This window comes from Euphorbia lathyris, chromosome 9 (assembly GCF_963576675.1).
Source record: "Euphorbia lathyris chromosome 9, ddEupLath1.1, whole genome shotgun sequence".
Lineage (NCBI taxonomy): Eukaryota > Viridiplantae > Streptophyta > Magnoliopsida > Malpighiales > Euphorbiaceae > Euphorbia > Euphorbia lathyris.
Window position 1 is genome coordinate 56,948,334 of NC_088918.1, and position 21,662 is coordinate 56,969,995.

Genomic DNA, 21,662 nt, shown 5'->3' on the forward strand with positions numbered 1-21,662 from the left:
CGTGGGTTGATCTTTCCGTAGCAGCTTAAAGATCGGCTCGCAGATCGCAGTGAGTCGTGCTACGAACCGACTGATATGCTGAACCTGCCCCAGAAATCCTCTCACTTCTTTCTCATTCTTGGGTGCTGGCATTTCCTGTATGGCCTTTACTTTGTCGGGATCCACCTCAATCCCCTTGTTACTGATCACATAGCCTAAGATCTTCCCCGATGAAACGCCAAAGAAGCACTTCTTCGGGTTCAACCTTAGCTTGAATTCTGCGATTCGGGCCAAAAACTTCTCAAGTGCAGCGAAATGCCCCTCTCTCGTCTCTGACTTGACCATCATGTCGTCCACATAGACTTCCACCTCTTTGTGTATCATATCATGGAACAGTGCTGTAGACACCGAGTCGGAGGACCTGTGACGAAAACCTGAAAACAAGACGGTTGAAGCGATTGATTCCGAAAGTTTCGAAAAAATAAAATAAATAAGTTACGGTGGGTCGCTGTTGTTGATCCAATGGCTCGCGAATGCTTAACGGCATGGTGCGAGTGCTTAGCGGCAGCCGGCGTGCATTCGACGACAGTCGGACGCCCGCTCGACGATGCAAAGCACGCGCTCGACGTCCGTTGGACGCACGCATCCAACCACGAATAGCACGCGCTCGACGTCCGAGCAATGTACGGGCTTGGCGGCGCGAGGCGTGTGCTCGTCGGCCACGGGACGTGTGCGCCAGGCAGTACGGAACACACGTCCGGCGGTCACGACGCGTGGACGCCCGACGGCGCGGAGCGCGAGCTCGACGGCCGCGGGGTGTGCACGCCCGACGGTGCGAGACGTGCCCCGATGGCCGTTGGGCGGGCGCCCAACCGCGTTGGGCGGACGCCCAACGGCAGTTGGGCACGCGCGCCCAACCTCGCGTTGGGCGCTCGCCCAACGCTGTTGGGCGACCGCCCAACAATCGTTGGGCGGCCGCCCAACAATGTTGGGCGGTAGCCCAACGCAAGGTTGGGCGGCCGCCCAACCCCCTTGGGCGACGCCCAATTCTCTTCGGGCGTCGCCCATTCCGTCGGGGATCCGTTTGCCTATAAAAGGCACGGATCCCCATGCATTTAGGGAGAGGATTCTTTTGGAGCTTTCTCACTCTAAACATTTTTAGAGAGAGAAAGTCAATTTTTTGGTGAAAATATTTTTTTCCCAAAAAAAATCCAAATTTTCCCAAAGTTAAATTTTTACTAAAAAACACAAAAAAAACGGAAAATCACGACTCGTGGAATCAATCGGCTTCAACTGTCAGATACCGAACTTGAGGTATTATCCGAGGACTAGACTCGCTTTATTTTATTTAATTTATTTCTTTCCTTTATTTATTTTTATGTTATAGTTTTTATTTATTTAGTTATTCATTTATTTTAACACGTTTTATTTAATTTTGCGTATTTATTTAATTTTCGTCTCGTGTTGAATAAAATTTGGTTTTTCTTTAAAATAAAAAACCTCGTTTTGATATCCCAATACGAACCGTGATCCGATAAAAAGGTAGTTCGGGTGTTAAAAACGTTGTAATTATAAGTTTTAATTTAAAAGAATCTCCGAATAATGTTTTAAAATAAAAACGTTGTTTTAGGAATTTCCGTTATTGACTATGATCCATTTTTGGTAGTTCGGAAATCCAAAACGATTAAATTAGACTTAATTTAAAGTTTTTGAATAAATCTGGAAACAATTGGAGTGCTGCTGTAATTTTCCGTTTCTGTCACTAATTGCTGTTTACCGACGGATTTTCCGTCGGTAAATCTGCCAGAATGTAAAAAATACTGTTTTAGTCCCTCTTTCTCAACTTTTAAGTTTTTGATCCTTGGTATACATATATATAGTTATGTAATATATATTTTTAAGCTATTTTTAAATACTTTGTACATATATTTACTTAATGTCTTCATATGTCTTTTCTTTCATCAATTTGGTTTTATAAACTATATTTTATATATTTTCTATTTAATTCATTTAAACCATATTGGGTATTATTTTAGAAGATTATTCATTTGGGCATTTTGGGTAATTAATTAGAAGGTGTTTTGAGGATGATTAGGAGTCATTTTGATATTAATGTATATTTGGGAGGGTTATTTCTTATATACTTATTATGATAGTTATTTTAGGGGGTATAATGTTTATTTTCAATTAATTTAACTTAATAAAATATATGTGTATATATAGATTTTTCTCCTCATTTAAGCTAAATATTAATTTCTTATTTATAACTTATTTCCTTTTTTGGCTTTTGATTAGAATGGCAAGTTATTATACTTATTAAATACTTTCATCACTATTTTCATTCATCAAAGTTCATTATTTTCTCTATATTGTTTTAATTACTTATTTTGTCACATATGTATATGTATATATATATCTTTCTCCTTTTCTTCTCAAAATTCTTATATGTATATATATATTATTTGGGGAAAAATGTTTTGATTGATTGAGTTTGAGATTCAATTTATTATTTATTGTAATTATGACAAGTGGAGAATCCATTAAGGAAAAGGGGAAAACAAATCACAAAAAGAGAGTTTTTCAACTTAATCATTTAAACTAATGATTTTTTAGAGGTTCCTAATGTAAATAAATGGAGTTATTTTAGTTAATATTCCAAATCTTTTCCAAAACATCACGTGTTAAAACCTTAATCCGTTCCAAAGGCGGATCAAGTGAACATTGTAATTAAAATCGTTTTCTTTGTGAATAATAGAGTTTTTGAATCATTTTCTTAAAGGATTTGTACAAAATTAAATTGATTTGTATGTTTAATCACGTTTTCTTAACTAAAGGTTTTTGTCTCAAACGTTTTCAAAGCACTTGAGTCGTTCCAACGGCGATCCGGGTGAACTTCACTAATCGGGGTTTTAAAACGCACCTAAATCGTTCCAATGGCGATTAAGGTGCGAACCATGTAAATAAACTCGTTTTGGAGAAATAAGTTAGTGTAGAATAAACACACGACATGACATTTAAATAAAGTTGTAAATAAATCACTTCTTTCTTCCCCCTTCTCTGTGTATGTATAATATAAATGGGTGATTCTTTACTAATATGGCTTTCCGATAATATATGCTCAAAACGGTTTCTGAAAAAAAGAAAGAAAAGGTTTCAAATGAATTTTAAACTTAAAGAAGTATACGATTAGTCCGTTATCGCCTAACATGCTGAGTAGGAGGCCGGTGGTTCATAACCGGGCGATGTCGGGGTACCTAGTAGCCTTTCTCCGGAAAGGAGCTAGCCTTCTCGGCTCGTACCTAAGTTTCCCGAACCCACACCGGTCTCCCGCAAGGGATCGGTGTTCATTTTCCCATTCGTGGGTGGCGACTCTTCCATATCTCCGAGCTCCGGTCCTGCCGAGCAGCTTGATTCCATGATTGGTTGCTTTCGGCACCAAGCACCGCTTACATCGCCATGAGGTGTCCACCCCCCGGTCCGCCCGGGAGATTAGGCCACGGCACCTCGTCTAACAAGTGGCGACTCTGCTGGGGAAGCGAGAAATTTGATTCCGGAAGGCGTGTATTAAGCCCTTAACGGGGACGAATCGTATTATTTCTTTTCGTATGCATTCATGTGCATTATTGCAAACCTTTTGGGTAATGCGAAACCTCTAGCGAGAGTCCATTCGTCGCTCGAAAGAGCATAGTGTAAGTTCCCCCTTACAGTAAGGCGCCAAAGGGTCCCCATCCATTCGTTAGGGGCGAATTTGTGCGGTCCTGTGAGGTCCCGTGCTCAGCCGTGTCAGCATATAGTAGCCTTAAAAGTTGCCATAGGATTACCCATTACTATTTTTGGTGTGATAAATGAATCAGTTCGTGTTTTCAACTCGCCATGATACGTGTCTAAATCCTAAAGTATGTAAAGAAAATAAAACGATGCGCTAATATATACTCTTGAATCGGCGTACTAATTACCCCAAAACATCGAAACGATTTGAACTAAAGACGACTTAGTCATCTCGTATGAATGAACATGTGCGGCCCGCCTTGTCCCTTTCTGTGTCCCAACGAAGGCACATGTTCAGGAAATGCGTTATTACGTAAGCACGTACTAGTATGAATCGGTTTGGTGTTGAGGATAGTTATACTTCGATTCAAAAGACTATATTAACAGTAGCCGTTATTCACATTCTTTAAATAAATTGGGATGAAACGAGATCATAACGAAACGAAAACGAAGAACATTTCTGTTTCGAACGACCCTGTCGTAACGTGAAAAGTTTCGCACAAGTAGCCCGTCCCTTCCGAATAAAAGACGAGCTTTTACGTTATGCCCCGTGTCGTTCTTAAGAGAAATGGACGTGTCCGCAGAAGTGACTAAGAAAAGAAAAAAAAATGAACTAAACGACCAAAATCATTCCGAATCTACGATATATGTCAATACCGAGAGTAGTTAAAGAAAATAAACCAATGTCGTTGAATACGTGCCTCGAACGAGTGTATACCCCGTTTAAAATCACAAAGCCGAATTAAGCCAAACCATATAATTGCGCCATATGGACGAGACTGCGGGTTTTGACTAACGACTCGATCATTTCGACCATTACCAAAACTGCAAGAAATATGGCCCGATGTACGTGTTTGTTTAATTCGGGCCTAAAGGAAAGAGAACGGTGATATCCTCGCTTTGAATAGGCATGCGATTCAACGAAACGTTGATTTTCTATAACCACACTAAGATGATATATCCCGTGGATTGGGAAGAACAACGAACTGTTGCTAGCCGAAAGGTTACCGTGCGCTCAAAATAAGACTCGCCGTCTTTTCACGTAGCTAAAATGAGCAAATGGATCCTCGACGCTAAGAACAAACGCGTTACGCGATGAGTCTGTTCCCTAAAATAAAATCCAAAAGTGATTCCATCACTAAATAAACACGTGGTTACGTCTCTCGATAGATCCAAAAGATCCCGTGGTAATCCAAAAATCGAGACACGAACCCGCGCGAACAAAAGGGAACGAGTCATTGTCAATAACGAACGATTGGACTGAAAGGATAACTCGTACCACGTCTGAAAAACCGAGATGCACTCAAAGGGAGTCAAAACCCAAACTAATGCGTCTCGCAAAATGACAAAAGATGAGTTATCCCGAAAGGACAATCCGCTTGGTCGATATCTTAGTCACTGAACGTTGATACGTCAAAACGAACTGTATTGTCTGATGAATGATTTATTTTTCCGCAATAATCGACGGCATCACGCGTCCCTTGGACCGCAATGTGAGCCAAAAACCAAAATCCTAGGAAAGAGACCTGGACCAACGAGTGTGTGGAGGAATAAGGGTCGAAGAGAGATGTTGTGATACGTGTAAATAGAACTAACGTTTGTTCTTCTTATCTTATATATCCGTAAATAAATAAACGCACACACCACGAATCATACATATAAAATCATGCATACATACTAATGGATACCGTTCGCGCAGACGTCATCATTAAGCGATTGTGGTACCGAGAGAGCAGTCGGCTAGTTAGGCAGCTTGACCAGTTACAAATTGACAGTTCTGAATCGGCAGTTGTGGCTTCGGAATCATCTTCGTCCGAGTATACTCAGTCTTCAGCCAGTATGTCTGCGACCGACGAAAAAGTGGCCGGATTGGAAAACTCTGTGAACAACATTAATGAGCAGTTAGCGGTAATAGCGGCCCAGTTAGCTAAGCTGGCCATGAGAGATGATAAAAATGGCAGTAAACACGCTGATAATGAGGTGAACGATGGTCCTCGCTTTGGGAATGAGGATGATTATCAAGATTATATTCGGAAGCAGCTGGAGAAAGAGAAAGCTAAGGAAGAGGAGTGGAAGCAACACATCACGCAGGAGGTGCAGGACTTGCGCTGGGGAAGTTCCGGGAGTCAGGACTTTTATAACTTGAAGAATTGTTTATCGGCAACAGCTTTGCCTTTGAAATTTCGGCTCCCTGACATGAAAAAGTTCGATGGAACTGGGGATCCCACTGCCCACATGAATCAGTATGTCGCTGTAATGAAGCACACGATCCTGACTGAGGATCAAGTCCTGGGACTGTTTAACACTTACCTAGAGGGGGCTGCCCTCACATGGTTTCATACATTGCCGATGGTAACGAAGTGGGATTGGAAGGAACTAGCAAAGTCATTCATCGCTCAGTATAGATTCAACACCATGTTGGAGGTCACTTTGAAGGAGCTAGAGAGCACTAAGCAACAGACTGGGGAATCTTTTTCCGATTTTGTGAAAAGATGGAGGGCTAAGGCCGCAGTGATGAAACAAAAGCCGCTCGAGCAGGATCAGATCCGAATGGTGGTTGGCAACACTTTGCCATATATCAAGAATGAGTTGCGGTATATGCCATTTACTGATTTCAATCAGATGTATAGTTGTGCCTTGAATGTTGAAGGGGATGGAGAGCCGAAGAAAGCTTATACCAAGTGGACGAAGTCTGGATATAGTGTCGGAGGGCCTAGCGCGAGTACGGAATCCGCAGCAGTGAAAGTGGTTGATCTTAATGCTATCGAAAAGAGGCGGTTCGCCAAATTTGATCAGACTTACGCAAAGGTTTTCGAACGTTTGCAGAAGAAAGGACTATTGAAAGCCCTTACCCCTTATAACAAAGCTCCACCTACTCCGCAGATACAGGCTAGAGGGTATGGTGGGTTCCACAGCAGTTATGGGCATACAATTGAGAATTGTGAGAGGCTGAAACACGAAATCCAGGATTTAATCGAGGAGAAAAAGATAGCTGATCCTTCGTCAGCAAACCCTTCCACTAGGCGTAATCCATTGCCTAATCATAGGGTGAGCATGATCGGAGTTGGTTTGACAGAATGCGTAGTGATGGAATCCTTCGAGGAGAACGTAGAGGAGTTGTTGGACTCCGATGAGAAGAATAATGTGGGAAATGGTTTGTATGTGTCGGCTTTGGAAGAGGAGCCAATGGAAGAAGTGATGGAAGATAGAACTGAAACTGAGGAGACCGAGGAAGTCTCATCTCGGAGGATCATGCCTGTGTTGAAATTGTTTAGTGGGGTAGAAGACCCCGAAGCTCATTTGTATGGATACATGTGTGCTATGTTTGGAGAGCCATACAAAGTGGAAGAAGTCGCTCCATGGTTCCATCTTTCGCTGGTGGGCGAACCTTTGAAGTGGTTTCAATCGCTACCTGACGCGACTAAGCATGATTGGTCACTGGTGTCAAGCTTGTTTTTGATGAAGTATCGAAGAGACAAAATACGGGCAGGGGAATATAGCGCGATGCAAATTGGGCCTATCAAACGTCCGTTTCCGACTGTCAGCAAGTATAATGAAGGGAAGGACCCCATGGAGCACTTGCATTTTTATCTGTCGGCTATGGGTCCTCTAGGTTTCAAAGAGGGGGAGATCACGAGCTTGTTTTGCAACTCACTGGCAGGAGAGTCACTAGTGTGGTACATGTCTCTTTCGATGCACGTTAAAGCAGATTGGGCAAAAATGACTAAGAGATTCATCAAGAAATACGCCGCACGGGAATGTCCAGAGGAAATGCCTGCATTATCCGAAGAGGAGACACCTGAAGCAGTAACAGCCATGTCTAAGTATAAGGGAGATGAGAACCCCATTGATCACATAAACCGTTTCCGTGCCTACATGTTTGACGCGGGACTCTACCGAAGTGAGTTAGTCTAGCATTTTCCAAAGACACTCATAGGAGAAGCTTTGATGTGGCACCGAATGCTCGCGGCAAAGACAAAAGGGGACTGGGGATCCCTCATGGAGGCCTTTGTGCAGAGGTATGAGAGGTACATTCCGTGGATAGGGTCGTTGGAAGATTTAGAAAGGATCAGGCAATTCCCCGAGGAACCATTTATGGATTATGCTAGAAGATGGAGGTTCAAGTATGCCTCGTGTCGGGTCACCTTGAGTGATCAGGAGCAACTCATGTGCATCCGGAAGGGTGCTATTCCACTCGTGGCTAGAAGAATGAATGGAGTGTTCCTCAAGGACTATGAAGAACTGATAGGCTGGGCTCGGTATGGATCATCGGACCCTTCCTACATAAATCCGAATGTCCCTCACATAATGGATCTGATGGTCGTGGACGTTTGGGGAAGTTCCTCCGACGAGGAAGGTATCAATCAGAGGGTTCCGATCAACATCTGGGATGAGTCTGATGATGAGTCGGAAGTGGCTGTTAGCGCCAAAGGAAAGATTCTGCCAGGATTTGAGATCTTTGATGATGTTGCCGACTGGGGCAAAGGAAAGGCGAGCTGCTTTGTTGAGGAGATTATGATGCTGGATTTGAATGCCGAGGAGCAAGTCATCACCATTGAAGCAACTGCAGGAGCGGGAGATGAGCCTAGTACCTCCAAAGCTTATGAGAAGCCCGAGAACCTGGATGATGAAAATTGTATTACTGCTTTGTTTGAATCAGATGATGTAATCACCCATGCTATCAAAGAAATGAATTCTGATTTTGCTTACTTGCTTGATGTTGATCATGATCATTCCATGCATTCTCATTCATATAACATGCCTACATTTGAAATCAATGCAATAGAAATGTCAACTTTCAATCTTGGTACGGATGAAAATCCTAAACTTATACAAATTGCTCAAGAATTAACTATTGAAGAGAGAAAAGAATTTGAGAGAATAATTAAAAAATACGAAATTGTATTCGCTTGGACATACGAAGACATGCCTGGAATTGATCAATCTATCGTAACTCACCGCATTCCAACTTATCCCGAAGCAAAGCCCGTAAAGCAGAAGCTCCGACGTATGAGACCCGAATGGGCAGATAAGATCAGGGAGGAGGTGAAGAAGCAGTTAGAAGCAGGATTCATCGAAGTGATCGACTATCCCCCTTGGGTCGCAAATGTGGTGCCAATCGCAAAAAAGGACGGCAAAGTAAGAATGTGTGTTGATTACAGAGATCTTAACAAGGCATGCCCCAAGGATGAGTTCGCATTGCCTCATATCGACGTATTGATCGACAGTGCAGCATCAAGCGTCTTAAACACGAATGTGGATGGTTTCATGGGCTACATGCAAGTTCAGATGGTCGAAAAGCACAAAGCAAAAACCTCGTTCACAACTGAGTGGGGAACATACTGCTACAGGGTAATGCCGTTTGGTTTGAAGAATGCCGGGGCAACTTACCAGCGAATGGCTACAGCACTGTTCCATGATATGATACACAAGGAGGTAGAAGTCTACGTGGACGATATGATGGTCAAATCAGAGACAAGAGAAGGGCATTTTGCCGCGCTCGAGAAGTTTTTGGCCCGAATTGCAGAATTCAAGCTAAGGTTAAACCCGAAGAAGTGCTTTTTCGGTGTTTCGTCGGGGAAAATCTTAGGCTATGTAATCGGAAATAACGGAATCGAGGTGGATCCTGATAAAGTGAAGGCAATACAGGAGATGCGGCGCCGAGAAATGAGAAGGAAGTGAGAGGGTTTCTGGGGTAGGTTCAGTATATTAGTCGGTTCATAGCGAGACTCACCGCAATCTGCGAGCCAATCTTTAAGTTATTAAGGAAAGACCAACCCACTATTTGGAATGATAAGTGTCAGCAAGCTTTGGAGAGTGTCCGGAACTATTTGTCTAATCCGCTAGTGCTGAGACCGCCTAAACTGGGAAAGCCGCTTCTCCTCTATGTAGCAATTGAGGAGCGATCTATTGGGGCAATGTTGGCTCAAGAGGGAGACACCGGTGTGGAGCACGCAGTGTATTATTTGAGTAAGAAATTCCTGGAGTACGAGCTCAAGTACAACATGATCGAAAAGACATGTGTGGCAGTAGTATGGTTGACAAAGAAACTGCGGCACTATTTCCAATCGTATAAAGTGATCATTATTTCTCGGATGGACCCCGTGAAGTACCTATACCAAACTCCCTCCTTGACGGGGAAGTTAGCCAGATGGTTGTTGCTTTTGTCCGAGTTTGACATTGAATATGTGACGAAGAAGGTTATCAAAGGGAGGGCCGTGGCAGAATTTCTGGCCAACCAACCCCTGAATGCAGAAGAGGAAGAGATAAATTATGATTTCCCCGATGAGCACTTAAACGCAATTGAAGTTATACCATGGAAAATGTTCTTCGACGGAGCAGTTAATTCGAATGGAGCCGGAGTTGGAGTACTACTTACCTCACCGGAAGGAGAAAGGATTCCGATGGCCAAGAAGTTATCCTTCCCTCTCACCGATAATATGGCCGAATATGAAGCGTGCATTTATGGTTTAGAGTCATTAGCGGCACTGGGAGCGTCATATGTCGAAATTTGGGGTGACTCAAAGTTGATCATCGAACAGGCACAAGGAAACTGGGAAGTGAGGGAAGAAAGGCTACGTCCATATCTAGATCAGCTAGAAGGGTTGGCACAAAGATTCAAGGAGTGTCGTTTCTATCACATTCCTCGAGCGCAGAACCAGGCGGCGGACGCTTTGGCCACTTTGGTGTCAGTTTGGGACAACCCCCGGAACCTTGCCTCGAAACCGTTGGTATTGAGGAGATCGCACAAACCATGCTACGAGGATGTAATGCTGTTAGGGGCAGATGAAAAACCGTGGTATTTCGATATCGTGAACTTCATGAAACATGGAACATATCCGGCAGAGTCAGAACCGAGGGATCAAGCTGTGATTAGAAGATTAGCTCGGCAGTTCGTCATCCACAACGACTTACTTTACAAAAGGCACATCGATGGGTTACAACTAAGGTGCTTGGATGCGGGAGAAGCCCGTGAGGCAATGGAATCAGTACATTCAGGAATTTGTGGAGCCCATATGGGAGGAGCAGTACTAGCTAAGAAAATTATTAGGCAAGGCTTCTATTGGCTCACCATGGAAAGAGATTGTAATGAGTATGCGAAGAAATGTCACGATTGTCAAATCCACGGCGATTGCAATCATCTTTCGGCCATGGAATTACATGTGTTAGCACCTATTTGGCCATTCGCTGCCTGGGGCATCGACATCATCGGCGAAGTAAGGCCTAACGCTTCAAATGGACATAAGTTTATTGCTGTCGCCATCGATTACTTCACCAAGTGGGTAGAAGCAGAGTCGTTTAGCAAACTGGGATCCAAGCAGATGAGAAAGTTCATTGAAAAACACTTGATCACCAGGTTTGGAGTGCCTCATCACATGATTACGGATAACGGGGTCCAGTTTCAGGGGGAAGTAAGGAATCTTTTCCGAGAATATGGCATTGAACATCACAGATCTTCTCCGTACCGTCCACAAGCTAATGGGGCAGTAGAAGCAGCTAATAAGAACCTTAAAAGGATTCTCGTAAAGACGGTGGAATCACATCGGAACTGGCATGAGCACCTCCCACTCGCGTTATGGGCTTATCGCACGACAATCAGAACCTCGACTGGGGCAACGCCATTCTCCTTGGTATACGGAACAGAAGCAGTCATGCCGATTGAGATCGAAAAGCGATCGTTGAGAATCGCAGTGGAAGCAGAAATCCCCGAGACGGAATGGGTGAAGAGGCGATGTGAGCAGTTGGCTCTAGTTGACAAGAAAAGGATGGAAGCCCTTTACCACGTACAATTATATCAAAGAAGGATGGCTCGGGCTTTCAATAAAAAAGTCAAGACCAGCCCTATCAAAGAAGGAGATTTAGTGCTGAAACAGATCCATGTGACGCACACCGACCCAAGGGGGAAGTTTAGGCCTAACTGGGAAGGGCCATTCGTCGTGAAGAAGATACTAAGCAAAGGAGCGGTGAAGTTAACTACAATGGACGGCATGGAATTCTCCGAACCTACCAACCTGGATAGGCTTAAGAAATACTTTTCGTAAAAAAAAAAAAGAAGAAAAAGAAAGAAAAATTCCCGATAGGTTGAAAACCCGCAAAGGGCGACCTATGCAACAATAAAGGAAATCCCAATGGGTGAAAACCCGAAAGGGCACTCATTTAAAAATTCTGGGATAGTAAAAGGAGAGGAGAAAAATCGCCGGGATACGAAAACCGAAAGGCGGGTCCTGGTAACAATAGTTATAACTTGAGCAATTACAAAAACAATGTATAAGAGACTAAGTATTTCTGTTGTTTGTAAATAAATAAAGGCATGAATATATTTGACGAGAATGATTGGAATCATCATAATCTACTGAATGCATGGTAATATGAATCACGAGTTATACATTTCCTATCCTACTTTTCACAAAAAGCCTACCTACTATCCACCCCACTCCCTATACATCCGCTATACAGTGGGGAAACTCCAATAAAAGCTACAAAGCAATAATGAAAGCTACAAAGAAATACATAACGAGCCTAATACGGAGGGAAGTCCCAATAGTCCTTAAAATCTCTCAAGTGTGATGCTCCGCTCCGCCGATAGTGCCTCCTCGGCAGCTCGCGCTCGCTCATCAGCAACTCGTGCTCTCTCATCGGTGACCCGTGCTCTCTCCTCGGCAGCGAGGCGTCCGATCGACTCATCGCGCGCCCTCTCCTCAACAGCAAGGCGACCCTCAGTCTCCCGTCGCATCATCCCTGACCAGTGGTCATTTCTCTCCTGATACACCTGACCGACCCGGGCGTCGGCCTTCCGCACCAACTCGCTCTGCCTCCGCTCGTGGGCATGCAGATCGCTCTAAATCAAAAGAAAGGAAAAACAGATAAAAATAAGAAGCAGCGTAAGCAAGAACATAAATTATACATACATGCATACATTCCACTACACTAAAGTAAAATAATGATACATACCAGGTGATCGGTGCAGCGCAAGCTGAGGCGATCTCGGAGATAACCAGACAGCCCCACGTAATCCGTGCAGGTCTCCCTCGTAGTCAGAAAAGCATCTAAGGGATCAAAGGGGACCCTCGAGGTGAAGATAGGAGGAGCTGTCTCAAATCCCGCATAAGCTGCCCCGGACTCGTCATAACAAATCGTGGCAAAATCTCGCCCGTAGTCTGGTAGGGGCACACCTAGGGATGAGCTCTCTGGTCGGGCAGCGCTGGAGGACTCGCCGACATAGTAAGGCTGCTCGCACACGGGTGTCTAAGCTCGAGTGCCGTCAAAGAAATCAGATAAATGGGCACTCCTCCAGGATCCCTCCTGCAAAAAAAAAAACACACAATAAATACCGCTAACCATCTCATGAATAAAGGGTAAAAAACCGGAACCACTCACCGGGACCTCCTCCTGACCAAAGACTACCGCAACAGCCTCCCTCGAAAATACATCTGCCACCGGATCCACCTCCATCGCTGCCCCCGGGGCATCCCTCGCGCTCAGCAGAGTAGACAAGTAAAGCTCACGGCCCCCGGCGTGAACCCACACCGCTCTACCAACGAACCGGCGAGACCAGTCCCGACGAACGACCGATAGGGGCATGGTCCGCACCGCAAACATAGAGACGGGGATCTCACCCGGTGTCCAATGTGCGTCACTAACTCCGGTGATGCCTCGGTCCCCTAAATACCACGCCCGCACGCAGGGGCCGGTGAGCACACACTGCTGCTCCTGGATCATAGATACATACGTATAATCGGGACCGAAGTCGAGGTCGTCCCACCTGAACTTAATCTAAAAAATGCACAAAGAGAAAGTCAGAAAGGATCAAACAAGAATCTAACACGACTAGGCAGCGTCTACCTGTCTGAGGGTCAGCGAGTCTATCCAATCTAGAAGTCGCGGCACCGTCCGTGTCCTCTCGGCACCCAAGTCGAAATCTCTCCACCGGGTCATGAGAGGCGGCCTCGGTACTCTCAGTCGAGGTCGAGACCGGCTGGGAAGAATATGCCTCTCATACGCCCACACCTGCGGTAAAAACAAGGATTAGGAGTGTGAAAGACGCAAAGAAGATAAGACGGGCAAGTCAAAAAGGCGTCGCGTACCAGCAAAGCGAAGGTGTAACCACCGAAATCCTTGCGCTTCCGGCAAGTCAGATCCAAAAACTTGTAGAGAAAGGCTAAGCCTGCCCCCGCCCAATCATAGGAAGCTGCCGCATCCAGATCGCTGAGTGCCTGAATGAGACCCGCGTGTACCTTCCCGCCCTTCGTGCGGAAAATCGTCTCACTCAGAGTATATACCAAGAAGCTACGAACCGCCAAGTCGGTATCGTCAGTCTCGCAAAAATCTCGCCGACTCAAAAGGCTCGCGGTGGAAATAAACTTCGCCGGAGTAGATTTGGCGCATGGGCGAACTCCCGGTCCAATCAAAGCAGCGAGCCTAGCGAGGTCGACCCGTGGTCGCATCATATCGAAATGAAAGGGAACGGGAGTGCTGCTCCCTCGCAATCCTGTCAACAGTGAAAAATCTCTAGGCGAGATGGTCATCTCCCCGAAAGAAAGGTGGAAAGTGTGGGTCGAGTCAACCCACCGCTCACATAAGGCACGTAGGCCAAAACGGTCACATACCCCGTTGGTATGGGGCAACGCTGCAATAAAAGGCTCGAAGCCCAACTCGCGCACGCGGGCTCTCGCCGCGACGCCCAGCCTAGCATACCACGAGTGAATCTCAATAAACTAGAAAGAACAAGACAAGAAAATTTAAATACGGTTCCTAAAGCATGCGATTAATGAGAACGCGTTAAGACTAGGTATTCTTTCATTATCTAACCTAGAGACATCCGGTCAGTTAGGACCAACTTGCTGTAAAAGTCTCTCCTTTAGGGTCGCTCATGTAAGGTTTAGTTAATTCTTTAATCCACTTTCGTCCGTATTGACAAGGAGCATAGGTTAAGTTTACTATTCATGTGCATTAGTTAAGTTTTCACTATTCACATTTTTTTACTATTCACGTGCACTATTCACGTTTTTACTATTCACGTGCATTAGTTAAGTTTTCGCTATTCACGTTTCTACTATTCACGTTTTTTTTACTATTCACGTGCATTAGTTAAGTTTTTTACTATTCATATTTTTACTATCCACGTACATTAGTTAAGTTTTTACTATTCACGTGCACTATTCACGTTTTCACTATTCACGTGCATTAGTTAAGTTTTACTATTCACATGCATTTGTTAAGTTTTCACTATTCACGTGCATTAGTTAAGTTTTTACTATTCACGTACACTATTCACGTTCTTACTATTCACGTTTTTACTATTCACGTTGTTTTTACTGTTAGCATGCATAAATTCGTAGTGTCACTATTCACACGCATATAGCGCGCATTCTCACCCAGAAATAAACAAGTGTTACTTGTAAGTGAAGAAATTCATGTTTCTAGCTAAAGTCCTCTAAGGCAATCTAAAGGTTAGCATGCAAATCATGTTAGGATAGGAATGCTAAAGCCTAGAGTTTGAATCAAACAAAAGTGAGAAATCACTTACCTCGTTGCAGCGTGTCCGGCTCAGATGCGTCTCAGGGTCGTGGAAAGGGTCCACTCTATCTAGGTTCACGTAAACCTCATCCATGCCTCTCGTGCCATCGCATTCATCCAAATCCATCCCGAGGATAATCCAAATCAAAGTCTAGAGAGAGAAAGAAGAGAGAGAAGGTGTGGGGTTGAAATGAAACCCCACCACCTTATATAGGAAGAGGGAATGACATTCCCGTAAATAGTGAAAAAAGTACGATGTGACATAAAGGTAAAAAGTAAATAATTAATTACCAGGTGCACAGACCTCTGATTTGCAGTCCGTTTCAGCCTGCATTTCTCCCAGACAGTAACCAATACTGTCAAGATATGAACTCCAGACGACAACCAATTTTTATAGAACAGTGACACCAGTCGAAATACAGACGACAGTCAACAGAAAAATAATCGACAATGTGAATCATTCTAAACCAAAAAAACATTCCTACCAAACCATTCGAACCTCCAGGACACTAGCTCTAGTGAGAAAATACAGACAACGGTGTGAATCATTAGAAAGAACCCTTTGCCCTTGAGCCACCTTACCTATGGTTTACGACCGAGGTAGCTTTTTAGCCATCTTACCTACGGTTCACGACCGAGGTAGCTTTTTAGCCATCTTACCTACGGTCCACGACCGAGGTAGCTTTTTAGCCATCTTACCTACGGTTCACGACCGAGGTAGCTCTTTAGCCATCTTACCTACGGTTCACGACCGAGGTAGCTTTTTAGCCATCTTACCTACGGTTCACGACTGAGGTAGCTTTTTAGCCATCTTACCTACGGTTCACGATCGAGGTAGCTTTTTAGCCATCTTACCTACGGTTCACGACCGAGGTAGCTTTTTAGCCATCTTACCTACGGTTCACGACCGAGGTAGCTTTTTAGCCATCTTACCTACGGTCCACGACCGAGGTTGTTTTCGAGCCATTCTTACCCATAACCAACGTACGTAAGATTCCGAGAAAAGAGCATTCATCGACGGCCACTCTAGAGGCGACGATGGAAGGAATCAGAGAACGACACCAGAGCGCGCAGCGCGAAGGTCAGGTATGCTCCCTCCTACTCTTTACGTGTCTTTTACTTTTATATGTTTTACATTGCATGTGTTACGTTAGAAAAAAACGTTTTCAAAACACACACATCACTGTCAAAATAGAAAAGTAGGGGCAACTGTAGACACCGAGTCGGAGGACCTGTGACGAAAACCTGAAAACAAGATGGTTGAAGCGATTGATTCCGAAAGTTTCGAAAAAAATAAAATAAATAAGTTACGGTGGGTCGCTGTTGTTGATCGGATGGCTCGCGAATGCTTAACGGCATGGTGCGAGTGCTTAGCGGCAGCCGGCGCGCATTTGACGACAGTCGGACGCCCGCTCGACGACGCAAAGCGCGCGCTCGACGTCCGTTGGACGCACGCATCCAACCACGAATAGCACGCGCTCGACGTCAGAGCAATGCACGGGCTTGGCGGCACGAGGCGTGTGCTCGTCGGCCACGGGACGTGTGCGCCAGGCAGTGCGGAACACACGTCCGGCGGTCACGACGCGTGGACGCCCGACGGCGCGGAGCGCGAGCTCGACGGCCGCGGGGCGTGCACGCCAGACGGTGCGAGACGTGCCCCGACGGCCGTTGGGCGGGCGCCCAACAATCGTTGGGCGGCCGCCCAACAATGTTGGGCGGTAGCCCAACGCAAGGTTGGGCGGCCGCCCAACAATGTTGGGCCGTAGCCCAACGCAAGGTTGGGCGGCCGCCCAACATGCCTTGGGCGGCCGCCCAACCCCCTTGGGCGACGCCCAATTCTCTTCGGGCGTCGCCCATTCCGTCGGGGATCCGTTTGCCTATAAAAGGCACGGATCCCCATGCATTTAGGGAGAGGATTCTTTTGGAGCTTTCTCACTCTAAACATTTTTAGAGAGAGAAAGTCAATTTTTTGGTGAAAATATTTTTTTCCCAAAAAAAATCCAAATTTTCCCAAAGTTAAATTTTTACTAAAAAACACAAAAAAAACGGAAAATCACGACTCGTGGAATCAATCGGCTTCAACTGTCAGATACCGAACTTGAGGTATTATCCGAGGACTAGACTCGCTTTATTTTATTTAATTTATTTCTTTCCTTTATTTATTTTTATGTTATAGTTTTTATTTATTTAGTTATTCATTTATTTTAACACTTTTTATTTAATTTTCCATATTTATTTAATTTTCGTCTCGTGTTGAATAAAATTTGGTTTTGCTTTAAAATAAAAAACCTCGTTTTGATATCCCAATACGAACCGTGATCCGATAAAAAGGTAGTTCGGGTGTTAAAAACGTTGTAATTATAAGTTTTAATTTAAAAGAATCTCCGAATAATGTTTTAAAATAAAAACGTTGTTTTAGGAATTTCCGTTATTGACTATGATCCATTTTTGGTAGTTCGGAAATCCAAAACGATTAAATTAGACTTAATTTAAAGTTTTTGAATAAATCTGGAAACAATTGGAGTGCTGCTGTAATTTTCCGTTTCTGTCACTAATTGCTGTTTACCGACGGATTTTCCGTCGGTAAATCTGCCAGAATGTAAAAAATACTGTTTTAGTCCCTCTTTCTCAACTTTTAAGTTTTTGATCCTTGGTATACATATATATAATTATGTAATATATATTTTTAAGCTATTTTTAAATACTTTGTACATATATTTACTTAATGTCTTCATATGTCTTTTCTTTCATCAATTTGGTTTTATAAACTATATTTTATATATTTTCTATTTAATTCATTTAAACCATATTGGGTATTATTTTAGAAGATTATTCATTTGGGCATTTTGGGTAATTAATTAGAAGGTGTTTTGAGGATGATTAGGAGTCATTTTGATATTAATGTATATTTGGGAGGGTTATTTCTTATATACTTATTATGATAGTTATTTTAGGGGGTATAATGTTTATTTTCAATTAATTTAACTTAATAAAATATATGTGTATATATAGATTTTTCTCCTCATTTAAGCTAAATATTAATTTCTTATTTATAACTTATTTCCTTTTTTGGCTTTTGATTAGAATGACAAGTTATTATACTTATTAAATACTTTCATCACTATTTTCATTCATCAAAGTTCATTATTTTCTCTATATTGTTTTAATTACTTATTTTGTCACATATGTATATGTATATATATATCTTTCTCCTTTTCTTCTCAAAATTCTTATATGTATATATATATTATTTGGGGAAAAATGTTTTGATTGATTGAGTTTGAGATTCAATTTATTATTTATTGTAATTATGACAAGTGGAGAATCCATTAAGGAAAAGGGGAAAACAAATCACCAAAAGAGAGTTTTTCAACTTAATCATTTAAACTAATGATTTTTTAGAGGTTCCTAATGTAAATAAATGGAGTTATTTTAGTTAATATTCCAAATCTTTTCCAAAACATCACGTGTTAAAACCTTAATCCGTTCCAAAGGCGGATCAAGTGAACATTGTAATTAAAATCGTTTTCTTTGTGAATAATAGAGTTTTTGAATCATTTTCTTAAAGGATTTGTACAAAATTAAATTGACTTGTATGTTTAATCACGTTTTCTTAACTAAAGGTTTTTGTCTCAAACGTTTTCAAAGCACTTGAGTCGTTCCAACGGCGATCCGGGTGAACTTCACTAATCGGGGTTTTAAAACGCACCTAAATCGTTCCAACGGCGATTAAGGTGCGAACCATGTAAATAAACTCGTTTTGGGGAAATAAGTTAGTGTAGAATAAACACACGGCATGACATTTAAATAAAGTTGTAAATAAATCACTTCTTTCTTCCCCCTTCTCTGTGTATGTATAATATAAATGGGTGATTATTTACTAATATGGCTTCCCGATAATATATGCTCAAAACGGTTTCTGAAAAAAAGAAAGAAAAGGTTTCAAATGAATTTTAAACTTAAAGAAGTATACGATTTGTCCGTTATCGCCTAACATGCTGAGTAGGAGGCCGGTGGTTCATAACCGGGCGATGTCGGGGTGCCTAGTAGCCTTTCTCCGGAAAGGAGCTAGCCTTCTCGGCTCGTACCTAAGTTTCCCAAACCCACACCGGTCTCCCGTAAGGGATCGGTGTTCATTTTCCCATTCGTGGGTGGCGACTCTTCCATATCTCCGAGCTCCGGTCCTGCCGAGCAGCTTGATTCCACGATTGGTTGCTTTCGGCGCCAATCACCGCTTACATCGCCATGAGGTGTCCACCCCCCGGTCCGCCCGGGAGATTAGGCCGCGGCACCTCGTCTAACAAGTGCCGTAGCCATCCGTTGATAAGTTGCCCCGACATTTTTCAAACCAAACGGCATTACCCTATAGCAGTACGTTCCCCACTCATTTGTGAACGAGGTCTTTGCCTTATGCTTTTCTGCCATCTGAACATGCATGTAGCCCATGAAGCCGTCAACATTCGTGTGCAAGACGCTTGATGCTGCACTGTCGATTAATACATCGATGTGAGGCAATGCAAATTCATCTTTGGGGCAAGCCTTGTTGAGATCTCTATAATCGACGCACATTCTCACTTTACCGTCCTTCTTCGCGATTGGCACTACATTGGCGTCCCAAGGGGGATAGTCAATTACTTCGATGAACCCTGCTTCTAACTGTTTCTTCACTTCCTCTCTGATCCTATCCGCCCATTCCGGCCTCATGCGTCGGAGTTTTTATTTCACGGGCTTAGCATCGGGGTATGTTGGAATACGGTGAGTTACGATTGATTGATCGATCCCTGGCATGTCTTCGTATGTCCAAGCAAACACTATTTCGTATTTTTTAATTATTCTCTCAAATTCTTTCCTCTCTTCAGTAGTTAATTCTTGAGCAATTTGTATAAGTTTAGGATTTTCATCCATGCCAAGATTGAAAGTTGACATTTCTATTGTATTGATTTCAAATGTAGGCATGTTATATGAATGAGAATGCATGGAATGATCAGAATCAACATCAAGCAAGTAAGCAAAATCAGAATTCATTTCATTGATAGTGTTGGCGAGTACATCATCGGATTCAAATAAAGTAGTAATACAATTTTCATCATCGGGGTTCTCGGGTTTCTCATAAGCCTTGGAGGTGTTGGGCTCGTCCACCGCTCCCACAGTTGCTTCAATAGTGATTACCTGCTCCTCGTCATTCAGATCTAACATCATGATCTCCTCGAAGAAGCAGCTTGCCTCTCCTTTGCCCCAGCTGGTGACATCATTGAAGATCTCAAAGCCCGGCAGAATCTTTCCTTCGGCGCTAGTCCATGACTCGGGAGTCCCAGAATAAACCTGCCCGTGTCCCTCATTCACAAAATATTTCTTTAGGCCCACCTTTCCTTCACCACCTGTGTTGGACGGAATCCGCCCCTCCGGGTTTTCTGACTCTTGAAGTCCGGAGATTCTGGCAACCCTTGATGGTGTGCTCCCAAGCCCATACCGGGGATGAAACCCCCTTTCATCATCTTCACCACATCGGCGGTCATGCTAGACTCGTATATCCCTGAAACTTGGAATCCGGAGAAAAGCTGAGGCTCAATTCCCAATGCCGCCACTGAACTCAATTTCTCAGCTTTGATCGTCACTATCTCCTCCCCGAAGGGGAATTTGATCATTTGGTGGAGCGTGGAGGGCACCCCTCCTAGCTTATGGAACCATGGCCGTCCCAACAACACAGCAAAAGTCACCGGTATATCCAGCACAGTGAACTCTGTTTCTTCCTCGTGCGGCCCCACCTTCAGCTTGGCCTTAAAGACTCCTTCAATGTGCCTGCAGTTATCATCGTAGGCTCTGATCATGATTTCCGAGGCAGTCAAGTCTCCTCTTTCCACTCCCAACTTGGACAAAAGTTTCAGCGGGCAAACATTGATGGCCGATCCATCATCAAGCATCACACAGCTAGTCTTCTTCCCGTTAATTTCAGCTCGGATGTATAAAGGCTTGTTGTGAGCCTTACCCTCTTCTGGGAGATCTTCGTCGGTGAAAGTGATTTCAGCCTTCTTCCGGGCCATAATCGCCCCACCTAACGCTGTCGGCTCAGTATCGGTAGAAATGACCAAATTCTGCAGCTCCTTCATCAGATTCTCACTGTGGTACTTGGAGTGACATAGGACTTCCCACACTGTAGACTTAGCTTGTGTTTTCTTCAACTGCTCGAGGACCTGGTCATCTGGCTTGGGAGCCGATCCCTCCCCTATTTCAGTCTCAACCATGGGTGCTTTCCCTTCGGCCACCCGACCTGATCTTGTCATAACGGCGATCTCCGGCTCATCATTAGATTCATCCCAAATATTGATAGGAATTCTTCGATCAGCATCCTCCTCATCCGAGGAACTTTCCCAAATGTCCACGACCATCAGATCCATTAC